The following is a 13,063-nucleotide window of genomic DNA, read 5'->3' on the forward strand; positions in this document are numbered from 1 at the left end:
GCAGAAAAGGCGAAATGGCTACGGCCCGAAACACAGCACTATAGTACTGGAGGCTTCTATGGAGAGAAGAGAAGAAGATGGAAGCCATTGTATGTTACAATGAGACCCAATGCTAGATACATTTAGCCAGGTTACATATGAGCTTTGACCAGAACCCTTTCGGTTACTACACTTGGTGGAAAGAAACACCTACAGAGATTTTGGAAAAGAGCATTACATTGGCTTGACTTTATAAAAATGTATAAATGTGAAAGTTTGTGTGTTTGGCTGTTTGTGTGTTTGTTCCTCAATCACGCAAAAACGGCTGAATGGATTTGGATGAAATTTGGCACATAGATATAACAAAAACACAGCACGTAGGGGTCAAAAAAAACATCAGAAAAGCATGAATGACCCCCAAACATCAACCCAATAAAGGATATGTCTTAACCAAATAACATGAAATATAGACGAAAAGGAGACCGGAAAGTCCAAATAGTTAAGACATTCAGCATGAAGATAAATTATAAAAATGTAACTTTATTCATACAAAATATCTAAAAGAGTACACGTCACATATAAAAATACCACACAGAAACTAACATTCAATACTGTAGAAGCAGGGCCATCCAATGGACGGGAGCCTGTGTCATAAATCACCACACAAATGGACAGAGCAAGGAGAAAAGCAGCATAAGTGTCCTTAAAGGGGTTGTCCCATCACAAGGATCCTATCTATACTGCTTGTTAATGTGGATGTAAGACTTTTCCTAAATACACTGCTTTAGCAAAACTGCTTTGTTTGTCCACTATCTTACTTTATTCACTTTATTGTTGACACAGCCCTGATTTATCTGCTCAAAAGTCAAGTGATGTATCTGCCTGCTCTCAGGGGGGAGGGAGGAGGGGCTAAGTGCAGGGAGCGAGCCTGTGTATCTAGCTATTCCTGTGTCTGCACCACGTGACCTAGCTCCCTGCTATCAGATAGGGGAGAGGAGCTGCTTTCATTTCTTCTGTTCTCCCAGTTATCAGGCTAGCTAATTCAATTGTGTTCATTATGGCAGAGACAGGCAGTCTCTGTATGTAACACAGAATGGAGTTGCTGCTGCCTGTACTTCATAGTCCAATATGGGTGGGCAGAGCTACATGCTAATTTGGGGGCAGAGATAAAGGCCAGGTTGCATGTGAAACCCCACCCACCAAATGATGCAAGAAACCAGGAAGAAAGAAGATTTTACAGCAGTGAAGACTGGTGAGTATGCGACGTGGGAATACCCCTTTAAAGTACCCTAATCACATGTGTGTTAAAAGTCCTGTATCCCTATGTACCAGGATAGAGGGAAATAAATAAAGGAAGGACAATATCTCTAATGTAACAAGAGAGGAATGAAATGTGTATACACAAAAATGTCAAAAATCAAACAAGAAAAAAATGCTGCTCAGTAATTCAAGTGCTTAAGCAAAAAGCATCCATAGCTTCAAGTCTGTCCACAGTACATCTCTAAATATGAAAAAAAAAAACATTTCTTACCCATGGTATTATTTTTATAATTTATCTTCATGCTGAATGTCTTAACTATTTGGACTATCCGGTCCTTTTCGTCTATATTTGGCACATAGATAGTTTGTGACTTAGATTAACACATAGGATACACTGTATCCCGGTAAATGACACGGCTTCACGACTGTTATGAATTTATGTTCACATACTATATTACACTGCTCTTGCAGCAACTTTATCTCAGGTCCCAGATCTTTAATCTCTATATGTAAACATTCAGCTAACCCTAACTCCATTCTGTACATGCATTTGCATATTATCTGATCTGCTTCAGGCAACATGCTGACACACTGAATGGGAAAACACCTTTAATCCAAATTGGCAGTTTGCTACTTTTAAACATGCCGGGAAAAAGAAAATCTTATTTGTTGCAAAATTCTAAAACAACAACAGCTGTGAAGGAGCCAGAAGTCACAGAGTTCTCTTAAAGCAGAGCTGACGGGGATCATTGGCGCCAACAACACGCTCATTATATGGCGTCCCATCGAGCTGCTGTGATGCCAGAACAATCACAGGCACAGTGCAAAAAAACAAGTTCAGCAGCAGGACAGCTTAAGGGCTAGTTCACACGGGGCAAGGAGGTGGATTTTGACCGCGGATTTCACCTCAAAATCCGCCTCCATACAATGGTGGTCTATAGAAACCACTAGCGAAAAAGAAGCGAGCTGCCCTTTCTTCAGGCAGATTCCGCGGCTCGCTGTGCTGCAGCAACCTCCGCAGTTGGCCCATTCATTTGAGCAGACTCCGGAGAGAGAAGCCGTCGTGGCAGGCGGGTTTTGACCCGACAGTGACGTGGCTCCCCGCGTCACTCTCGGTGCCAAAATCCGCCCCCCCTAACACCCACATCCACCACCACCCCATGTGTGAACGAGCCCTTAGAGCTGCCGAAACACCGGAGCAAGTAAAGCATCGATGGCAGCAATTTGCTGAATACAGGCGAATCATACACGCCAACAACACGCAGATGAAGTCGCGGGCAGAGGCTAGTGCTCTATAAAACACTGGTGCCTATGTAAACAGATGACCATCCATTTGCATCCATTATACAGTTATACAGATTTGTTAATTGGATGCTGCAAAAAAAAAAAAAAAAAAAAAAACACAATCTGAACAGAGTCTTAAACTTATGATCAAAACCTGATGTGAACGACCCCTTAGTGGTCACCGTCCCTAAAACATTAACAAAAAACTTTAACAAGTCCAACGTTTCCTTCATCAAAACCAGAAAATACCAGTAAAATGCTGACACAATGAAGGGGGAGGGGTAGACTAGCTGGCATCATGCCAGCTACTAAAGTACTCGATTGTCACTGTTCTGTATAGACCAACCCTTCTGTCACCAAGAAAGCCCTCCGTAAAACTGTGCCGAGAAACCAGGTCACTTGAAAGGACACAAGAGATGTCTGTAAAGCCGTCCGTCTCTTTAAATGAAAGTGCGACAACCACACAAAAACATGGTGGAGATTTTTGCGCTCTTCAGTTTTGATGATTTGGTGAAGATACGTCCATGGTAGATAGAAGGGATAGGTATCAGCACTGCACATCTTTCACTTCTATTTTTAGCAAGTTTCTTGTGTCTCAGGTTTTGACTTTTAGACTGAAATATGAATTTTTGTGCATTTTTTTTCACACGAAACATGAAAGTGGCCATAAAGTAAAGGAGCTGGGTGACATTTTAACAAATGGTCAGGTGTCTACGTACAGAAAACGTACAGGTACGTAATGTGATATTTCAGGTTTTCTTACTGCAGGTCAAATGTGTGAAAATTGTCCCGGGAGCAAAAGTGTTAAAGAGTGTGGAGCATTGCTGAATGGGTTAACAGACTGTCTTGTTCCTGCATAGTGTCTGAGGATCAGGTGAGTCTCAAGCAGCGGCTCTTGCCTTTAGCAAGAAAGTCACATGCTCGCTGCTACAGCTTCAACACTCTTAAATTTAGGGAAGCAGCAAGTGTGAACACCTGTAGAGAGACAGGGGCCGGGATGGAGGAGGATGGGGGAGAACCATGTATTAACACTATAAAAGGGATTTCTGGGATCACAATATTGATGGGCCCCTCCTTAGGATAAGCCACCGATATCAGATCAGTGGGGGTCTCGAGACCCTTGGCTACTACCTGCACTCTGTCTACTTAGCTGTCCTGGTGCGAGGTCGACCAGCTTGTCCCTATTCATTTCAAAGTGCAAAGCAGTATTTTCTGCACTGCGGCTACTAAGCAGACAGTCCAGGAGACAAGTCCATGTAATATCTATGTGCAGCAGGGTGGCTCAGTGGTTAGCACTATCACCTACAGCGCTTGGGTTCAAGTCCAGCCAAGGACAACATCTTCAAGGAGTCTGTACGTTCTCCCTATATTTCTGTGGGTTTCTTCCGGGTACTCCAGTTTCTTCCCACACTCCAAAGACATACTGATAGAGAATTTAGATTGTGAGCCCAACCTGGGACAGACAATATGTTGAAGAATACGTCGGCACTATATAAGTAAGAGAAGCTGAGGCTCTCCTAAGTCTCAGACCCTCTGATGGAAATTCAGCAGCGCATTCTCTGTGCCTGACCCCATACTTTTACTGACTTCCCATTTGTTCTAACCTCATATTCTGCAATCTTTACTCTGGAAGACAGAGTGTTAAGGTATAGAAAAAAAAATTAAGAACTTTTTTAAAAAAAAAAAAATAGTGCCGATCCAAAATTGTGAAAGTTGACAAGTATCAGTAACTACAGTAAGTGCAACAAACTATAGAGAGAAATTTGGTTCAGAAGCTTCCTGGCCACTAACAAGTGGTATGGCCACCTACAAGGAACCGCTGACATATCAGTTTGATTTTACCTGCATTTACTAACACTCTTGGTTATCTGCTCTTAAAACGCTGCATTGTGCCGTTCTTCTGTTACTCCTCCTAGAAATGCAGGAACAAACTGACAACTGGGCATTACCCAGTCAAAGGGGCGTATCCCTGAGCAGTCTGGTACCAGCAGAACAGGAAAGTGTAGGGATGCGCCCACAACTGGCAACGCCCAGCCAACAGAGGAATGGCACAACACACAATTAAAAAAAAAAAAAAAAAAAAAAAACATTGCTCCACGACTAGTATGTCATGGAGTATAAATAAGAAAAACCTCAGGGTACATGACAGATCTCCTTTCCTAAGAGCTGGGACTTGTACCGTGGCTCCAATAAAGAGGTATTTCAGGCATAATAAAAGAGTGATGACTTATCTTCAGGACAGGTCATCTAACTAAAGAGCATCAAAGGTCCAATTTCTGGGCCTCCTGCCGATCAGCTGTTTGAAGAGACTACAGGTGAGCACTACAGCCCCCTCAGTACTCATCAAGTACAATGCCGTGCACCAGTGCAGTGTCTGTTCTTGGCATTACCACTCAGCCCATCCACTTAAGGCTATGGCCCCACGTTTGCGAGCCGCAGCATTTTTGAAATCGCACCATATCCGCTGTCGATATTTTCCTGCAAAGGTGTGGATGGGATTAGCCAGAATCCCATCTACTTAGCACGTACTGTAAAACACTGCGGTATTTCCACCATGGTAAAAAATAAATAAATAAATCGCAGAGTTTGCGCTTCGTGGGGTTTTTTGGCCCCAAATAAAATAGAAGCTGCTAGAACAGATGATCTGTGCAGGATCTGGGCATCAGACCCTGAAAGATCACATATTGATGACCTATTGATGAAATTTCGATCTGGGGCCAGAAAACCCTTTTACATGGGACTGAGAAGTGATAAGGTCATTTGACCAATGACGGACATCATGTGGCCTGTGAAGAGGAAGCGTCGGACCCCAGGGATCTTCAAGTGATGACCTATCCTTTAAGGATCATAGAAGTGCCCAATATACAGTGGTAACATGCTATACAATAGTGTTCTAAGGATTAAGATGACCACGGTCTGCACACCTTCCTCTGACAACTTTACCTCCACTGCAACAAGTGTCACCAAAGTCCTCTCATCCTGATCAGAGGGGCCCCATAACATTACAGCTCGGGGCCCATCAAGGGTAACACAATCCTGTCACTCTCCTGTGCCCTCATCCCATCAGGTCTCAATGTTTCCCCCATTATATATTACAAAGCAGAGACTCCAACCTGTGGCTCCCCCACTGCTGCAGAACTACAATCCCCAGCATGCCCCGAGAGCCAGGCCTGTCCGTGCATGCTGGGAGTTGTAGTAGTTTTGCAGCAGCCACAGGTTGGAGGCCACAATAACCGAGCCCTTGGAGTAAGTTCCAGCCTCAGCCATCACCTCCTGTGTACGAGGCGCCGCGCGGTGACAGAGTTTGGCTAAGTTGTCGTCCTCCCGCCCTGCGCAGCCCTCACGGGACGCTGCACACACACAGGCAGCAGAGGGTTAAGCGCCAGACGATAACAATGTGACAGGCGCTGCACATGACGGGTTAAGCCCTGGTGACATCACTCCCTCCTCTCCCCTCTGGCTGTCAGTGTCAGCTGGCCGCGGAGTGACACCTGCCATGGACGTGGCAGCGCTCACCTGCCCGCCCGGCGCTCTCCTCCGCCTCTCACGGCTCCCGGGGACAGTGCAGGCAATCACGACACTAATGTCCTTTTCCGGCAGGCGGCAGAGTGTGGCGGCGTCTCCCGGAGCGGAACCCTCTCATCCCCGGAGCTCACTCACAGGACTCCGAGATCCCTCCGACAAACAGGACCGCAGCCCCACCCCCTCCCCAGCACAGCCACAGCACGGCATGTAGATCCGGCAGGGGCTGGAGACAAATCCCGGCCTGGACCCAGAGCGTGTACACACAATGCAGCTCACACAATGACGCTCCAGTGTAGAACACCCCGGGGAGAAGCTGACAACAAGCAGCCCAAAGCGGCCCGAGCACGACAAATAGTCCGCTATAGGCCCCGGCACTGGCCGTGCGGATACGGGGCCCCTATATGCGGCACATCCCTGTAATGCAGCGGCAGAACCGTGTCATCTCTTACCAGGTACCATCAGTTTACCAAGAGATGAACTAGACCCATTGTCTGCCGGGACCAGTGATGGAAACAAACGATCTGCCCCCCTAAAATATGTCCTACATAAGACCCAATTCACACAAACAGAATGTCCTACTAAGATCAAATCCAACAATATGTCCTACATCAGACCCAATTCACACAGACAATATGTCCTACCTGAGATCAAATCCAACAATGTCCTAAGACCCAATTCACACAGAGGATAAGTCCCACAGGCCCGGTTCACCCTTCTGCATGACATATACAGAGAGAAGCTCCTACAAGCAGCACTTTTCTCTCCACATTTTTCATGCAGAAACTGCTTTTTTTATGCGGATTAAGTTTCTATTTGGGGCGGTCCCCCAGTGGACCCCGAAAGGTAACCCATGTGCAGATGTGAATTGGGCCTAAGGCCAAATTCAACAATATGTCCTAAGACTCAATTCACACATCCCACCCAAGTCTGTCTTATGGAAGGCCAACATATGACCTCTGACCTGACACAAGCAGTACGCCCTATGTAAGACCTAATTCACACCAATAACATTTCCTACAGAATGTACAAACGTGTGCAGTCCGTGTGTCGGCAGACCATAGGTAATCGTCTCCACATCAGTGTTGGTCGTAATTCAGACTTCAATACATTGCTGTACTCTGCACTAAGGGATAATTCTCACGGGGCAAGAAGGGACGGATATTGGCGCGGAATCCACCTCAAAATCAGCCCCCTCACCATAGAGGTCTATGTAGGCCGCTAGCGATCTTTTTTCCGTTAGTGGTTTGTTCCCGCTCGTAGAATAAAGAAGCGAGCTGTCCTTTGAGGCGGATGCCGTGGCGCGTCCGTGTCAAGACAATCCCTCCGGCTAGGCCTATTCATTTGGACCTACTCCGGAGCGAGAAGCCGTGACTGTCGGAAGCCGCGACAGTCACATTTTGGTCCTGATTCTGATGTGCTTCCCGCGTCAAAATCAGGACCACAATACGCGGTCACTAGCCCGTGGGAACTAGGCCTTATGGGTCGTACATAAGCCGCTGTACACACAATGAGCCCATACACCAGAACTCTGGCCCTGTGAATTGGCCATTTCCCTGTGACTAGCTGCTATGCGACTATTCCGACATTACCAGTGAGTATGGCAATCTTCATATTGTCCAATAGTATCCAACATGTAGCCCTAGGGGGAGATCATCTAAAATAATAAGGGTATGTTCACACAGTGGAATTTTTGCCAAGGATATTGGTGTGTTTCGCACAAAAATCCTACTGCTATCTATTGGATTCCATGTTGTGATGTCCATAAGGTCATGGAATATTCTGTCACTGCCTACTAGAGGCGGCCCGCAGTACAGCAGGTGGATAGCCACACGCAGATTTGCCTCCTGTAGACATGGCAGAATATAGCAGTGCAACCATTAGTGCGAGGTGTCCGTCATTCACTGTTGCACAACTATTCTTGTGATTTGGCTGTAACAGCACAGTGACGTGTCAGACCTGCCGTGAGCCACCTTCTACGGTAAAAGAGTCTCACGTGACTTGCAAAATGCAGCCAGGACAGCCGGACAGGTTTGTGTTTTCTACGATGGTTGCATCACAGTTGCATGACGTTGCGATGCAACACCACAGAGCTATGTCGACATTTTTGTCACTTGACACGTGGCCATGTAGCTCTAGCCTAATGAGTATAATCCACATGCAAGTCCGCAACAGGAATCGGATGAAAATACACAGCAAAGTTTTTTTCTTACAAAAAAAAAAAAAAAAACACCAATGTGTGAACATGACCCAAGAGACTTGTTTGTTAGTCAGGAGCATCATCAGTGATGGGTCTATTATTCTATGGAAAGTCACATCTCCCACTCCTATGGATTTGTAGCAGAACCTGGATAATGTACAAAGACGTGTCCCACCAAATACACCATGATGTCACAGGGCAGAAGGGGGACAGACAGTGATGTCACAGGACAGAAGGAAAACAAAGTGATGTCACTGGACAGAAGGAAAACAAGCAGTGATGTCACAGGACAGAAGGATAACAAGTAATGATGTCACAGGACAGAAGGAAAACAAGCAGTGATGTTACAGGACAGAAGGATAACAATGATGTCAGGACAGAAGGATAACAAGCAGTGATGTTACAGGACAGAAGGATAACAAGTAATGATGTCAGGACAGAAGGATAACAAGCAGTGATGTCACAGGACAGAAGGATAACAATTATGTCACAGGACAGAAGGATAACAATGATGTCACAGGACAGAAGGGTGACAAACATTGATGTCACAGGGCAGAAGGATAACAAACAGTGATGTCACAGGCAGAAGGATAAACAGTGATGTCACAGGACATGGGATAATGATAGGACAAGCACAAGAGTCCCCCTACTAATCTCACCTCCTTGGCACTTCCTTGGTGATGTCTGGGAGTGAGGGGACATTGTGGGAAACACCAATCACACCCAAGAGGTGACAAGAGGGACAGTGTGACTAGGATGAAGCCGCTCCCCGCCCCCATGACTATTTCGGTTATTTTACATATGACTTTTTATGCTTTCAGACATTTATAACTTCACTTTGCTGCACCAGTAAGATCACGGTGGGGCAGCAATGAAAGGTAAGTGCTTCATCCTGCACATGATGGGACCAGTTTACATGTCCACACTTTATTTTGTGCTGCAGGTTTACGCCACCTCCCCTTTTGGATTAGAATAATTGGAATCCACTCCACTTGGTGCCAGGACTGACGGAATATTACAGTAGATCCCAAGTCTTCCAGCCAGTCTAGCAGGCTACCTATAGGGGGCAGTTTTTCACCAAAGTGTATGGACGCTGTATGGCCATACTGTGCTGCTATATGGTGCTCCTTCAGTTGCCTATGACAAAATATTATCCATGTACACTGTATGTGCAAGAGCTAAAAAATAATCCCATATGTGTAATTGCTATGACCAGCTAGATGTGCTACTGCTGGGGTAACGGTGCAGCTTGTTGCTGTGTAATGGCGAGTAGACAGGCCACTTCTCTGCAGATCAACGTCCAAGCGAACACTGAACTGTGCAGGATTTCATTACAGAGCCTGAGATCCCATGAAGCAGCAGTGCAGAGCCTTTTACTTTCAGATTCTGTGGGAGATCGCCATTGTGAGGGCGGAGAGGAGCCCAGGCTGCACCTTCCACCACTATTAAAGAGACAGGCGCCCCAAGCAGGATATGCTGCAAAACAAAATCCAGCCTGCCTGGAGAAACCCTTCACTAAACCCCGCTCTGCGGCCTGTTTGGTGGAAAGGTTACGCTGCTTACATGCAAACCCTTGTAGACCATATAGCAATGTCATATACAACACTAAGACACGAAAAACAACAACAATCCACCACACTGTCCCTGAGGTCGCAAACAGAGCAAGGGCTGCTCCAGGAGGGCCTTAGGTTGGAGTCCGAGGTTTTATTACAAATAAACTCATAGGCTAAGGCCCCATGTAACGGGTCACAGCCAAAAAAGTACTGCAGGAAAACCGCAGTTTAAACGCATTGAGGTTTTTCCTGCAGCACTTTCCAGAAGAGATACCCATTAGAGATGAGCGAGTAGTATTTGATCGAATACCTCCCCGCCATAGCTATTCGTGTAAGTGGCCGAACACCAAAGGGTTAAGCGCATTGAATATTTGATACGCTTAACCCCTCGGCGTTCGGCTGCTTACACGAGTACCTATGGCGGGGAGGTATTCGATCGAATACTACTTGCTCATCTCTAATACCTATAGGGAAACCGCCTGTGTTTCTGTAGGTATAACTGACATGCTGCGATTTACAATAACGTAACAGCTTTGGCAATCGCAGCGTATCCACTGCAGGTATTTTTCTGCAATGTGTGAATGGGATTCACTAGAGGTTTTTGTCGCCGTGTTAACGCCACGTGGACTTTTCCTGTGCACGCTCACAATTCCCTAATCTGTTGCAACCTATACTGTAAGGGGGACACATCCAATTGTTCACCATGAACCCTCAAGTACATCCAGGTAGTTACTTCCAAGATGATAGAACTGCTATATATCTGCATAACAATGCAGACGTGTACTCCAGCTCCTAAGCGTACTGAAGGGGAATATACCAAGGAAAATATTCATCTACTATGCATGGGATAGAGATAAATTGCTGATAGGTGGGGGACTGATCACTGAGACCCCTACAAATCCTGAGAAACTATTTACCTATTACACCCATAGCATAGGTCAGGGCTCAGCAACCTTTGGCACTCCAGCTCTAACATGCTCCATTCACTTCAATGTGAATTCCAAGAACAGCAGAGGAAGTATGCATGCTGGGCGTTGTAGTTTTGCAACAGCTGGAGTGCTGAAGGTTCCCTACACCTGCCATAGATTATTATCTGGTAGATCGGGTAAGGAGGGGGCGGAGCCAATGTTGCCTATAATCAATGTTGTCACCAGAACCCCCGGGCAATCAAAAGCATCTCCGGGACCAGGTAAGTGAATAAATACTCTCTGGACAACTCCTTTAGGTTAAGGCCCCATGGGACGTCACACAGCAATAAAGCACTTTAAACAGAAATTTGACAGAGTTTCCCTCCATGGACTTTCTGTTATTATTATAACTATGGGGAAACCGTCGGCTTTCCGTAGATATAATTGACATGCTGCGATTTCCAGAACCACGCTGGTTTTGTCCGCGGTTTTTACTGCAAAGTGGGCATGGGATTCGCTAGAATCGCATCCACAGCGTCCTTACTGTAAACCGCTGTGATTTTTCCTTCCCGTGGGGCATCGGCCTTAAGCAGTCCAATGTCCAAATCTGCTCTTCCAGACTTAAATGGCCGCTCTAGGTCACAAGAGTCGTCTCATTATCCAGGGCTGGGGAGTCAGAACCAAGTTTGGGTGAAGTCAGAAAAAAAGTTACTGACTGTCTAAAATAACCATTTTATCGTAATAAAGTCAATTTATAAGATTGTGAAGTAGAGGATCTGTACAGCTCCTGTCAGCCACTTATGGAGGGGCCGGACTGGGGGGGGGGCGTGCTTTGGCCTACTGGTCACACAGTCTATTACTGTATATTTCATGGATTTTGCATTCATATCTTTTGTTTTAGCTCACAACACACAGCAGCCAGATGTTACTTTGGTCTCAGCTTGTTTTATGGCATTTTCTTATAAGCCTTTTCCATAGCACCTCAAATTGCCAAAAAATAAAATATATTTTAAAAAATTTTAAGAGAAAAAAAAACAAAACACCATTAAAACCAATGAAACACATGGTACATTTTAGCGGTGCTGTGTATAGGAGCCCTCAAAGTTAGGGACATACAGCTACTGCCATTGACCACTGCACTGAGCATGCCCACTACATTTCGCCATTGAAATCCTAACTAGGGGTCTGCCCTTTGTTGCTAAGGAGAACTTTAACGGCTGTTTTCTACTAAATGGATGTCAAATAGGTTAATGGGAACCTGTCAGGTGGTCTTTCCGCCATAAAAACTGTCCCCATTATACGCAGGATGAAGTCATCCCCCTCGCGTTGCTGCCCCCTGTAATCTTTCTCTTGCAGCGAAGTGAAGTTATGAATGTTTAAAAGGATAAAACAGTGGTATGGAAATAACCATAAGTGGTCGGAGGAGGGGGCGCACAGCGACTGCAGACTAATAATGCTGGTCACATGACCTGGCCACAGGTGACATCAGGGCGTGAGGGGATACTAAGGGAGATGTCAGGGGTTAAAGTATGGATATTTGAGGAAATATATTACAAAAATGTTCACAAATGTTTACCTCTACTCGCTTAACAGCATTTAGTGATATGCTTTACATCAACGCTATGGCGGAGGTCTATGGGAAGTTGTGACATCATCTACAGTCAGTAATATATGTTAGGGTGGGTGTTATGTGGTATTCTTATATTCTATCCTGTTTTTAGTGAAAATGAGGTGTAATCTGCTGCAAAGAAAACCTCTACATGTTAGGCTTAGTGGCCACAGTGAGAACTGCAGGAGATTACGGTACTTCTTTAAAATATAGGGAGATCTTTTGAAAACAAATCGAAAATAATTTGTAGAGTATATTTAACACATGTAAAATACACTGTAAAAACAAAACAAAAAAACAAACAGGTTATTATCTGCTGACGCATTGCTTTTAATATAACAGCAGCCGGCAGTCCCTTTGTAAGCAGCAATTGTTACTGTCGCTGCTAGATCCAGCAAGTGAATTATTCTATGAACACTGCGGGCATTGCAACCTAACCCAGAGGTTAATCCCTGATGCCTGCTGCCGGCTACCTGCTCACCTAATAACCTGCATGCCTCAGCAACCAGAAATAATCCCCCATCACACAGCCCCGCTGCTTCTGCTATGCCATGCTATGGAGGACGCCAGCTGGAAAACTGCAATCACAGAGCGTTTCTAGCCACCACATAAGACTTCAGGCATGTGTATGTGTGTGTGTGTATATATATATATATATATATATATATATCCAGCTTTAAAACTAGAAACATATGACCTTAGGTACCTTGCAGATGACCATGGTGTGGGTCAGTGTGCTGTTTGTGTA

The 13,063-nt window shown here is 45.4% G+C and overlaps 1 protein-coding gene across 8 annotated transcripts in view; it reads right to left on the bottom strand.

Moving 5' to 3' along the window:
• KMT2C (lysine methyltransferase 2C) overlaps nt 1-13,063 on the bottom strand; it is a 161,790-nt gene that overhangs the window by 133,825 nt on the left and 14,902 nt on the right. The window contains exon 1 of one of the 8 annotated variants that reach the window (XM_075271514.1): nt 6,040-6,197. The exons of the other annotated variants lie outside the window; for them this stretch is intronic. The gene's annotated coding sequence lies outside the window, so the exon portion shown is untranslated. Of the gene's footprint in view, nt 1-6,039; nt 6,198-13,063 lie in introns of those variants that run through there. 8 annotated transcript variants of the gene reach the window in all.

The sequence above is a fragment of the Leptodactylus fuscus genome, chromosome 4 (genome assembly GCF_031893055.1).
Source record: "Leptodactylus fuscus isolate aLepFus1 chromosome 4, aLepFus1.hap2, whole genome shotgun sequence".
In the NCBI taxonomy this organism is placed as follows: domain Eukaryota; kingdom Metazoa; phylum Chordata; class Amphibia; order Anura; family Leptodactylidae; genus Leptodactylus; species Leptodactylus fuscus.